This window comes from Terrapene carolina, unplaced genomic scaffold (genome assembly GCF_002925995.2).
Source record: "Terrapene carolina triunguis isolate 2854851 unplaced genomic scaffold, T_m_triunguis-2.0 Scaffold7717, whole genome shotgun sequence".
NCBI lineage: Eukaryota > Metazoa > Chordata > Testudines > Emydidae > Terrapene > Terrapene triunguis.
The window spans coordinates 1-952 of NW_020672068.1; the positions used below are offsets into that span (position 1 = coordinate 1).

The 952-nt window shown below is 52.0% G+C and overlaps 1 pseudogene; it reads left to right on the forward strand.

Moving 5' to 3' along the window:
• The first annotated feature begins 302 nt into the window (after positions 1 to 302).
• Positions 303 to 444, forward strand: LOC112125484 (annotated as a pseudogene).
• Positions 445 to 952: the final 508 nt, after the last annotated feature.

The window sequence follows — 952 nt, forward strand, 5'->3', positions numbered from 1 at the left end:
AATAACACAATAGAGGTGCTGATGTCATGGGAAAGGTTGGTTTGTATCATGGATTTTTTTAACCTCTTATTGTGCTTCATGGTTCTCTCTGAAGGGGATTTTCCTAGAACTTTTTCTGAAGGATCAAATCTCACTTGTCACCGAGGTAAACAATCAGGCGCACCGAGACCATGGTAAATTCAGCCCCAAACGTTTTAGTCATCTCTTGTCTTCTCTGATCGCCCCTCTCCTTTCCCCAACATGGAAGCACACCCCATATCCCCCCGCCCCATTGCCTACAAACACAGCCCGGAGTGTAGTATTTATTGTTCTCGGCTCTCTATGAGCTAAGATCAAGCGTAGTATCTGTTCTTATCAGTTTAATCTCTTCTGATGGACATCTGCACACACCCGTCCTGAAGATGGAATCTCCTGCAGCCATTTTTGAAAAATACTTCACCTCCCCAAGCTTCTCTACCAGAGCCAGAGGAATCACGTGGTGAGTCTGCAGGCACAACAGAGGTCTGCCCCAGAGAGGATGAGGCAGGGGAAGAAGACCGCATCTACCTCCAGTACCCGCCCCCTACAGGTCTCCTCCGCTGCCCCTTCTGTCTCCCTGTCCATGGAGTCCAGACCCTCGCCGCCCTCAGCAAACACGTTCGTAAGACCTACAACAAACGGATTGCTTTCCGGTGTAGCCGCTGCAATCTCCCCTTCGAGACCCAAAAGAAATATAAGTTTCATCAAGCCACATGCAAGGGACCCCCCATGACCGTGAAGGTGAATCCCACTGACATCCTGCGGGTTCCAACCCCAACCCCCACTGATGGTCTGGCTTCAGCACCCCAGCCAGCCTCCCCAGAGTCACAGCAGATAAGGGGGGACCAACCGCTAACTGAGGGAAGCGTAACCCCCGCCTCGAGGACTGACGATGCCAACAAAAGGACCAGTCCCCACGCTGGACCCTGCTGTG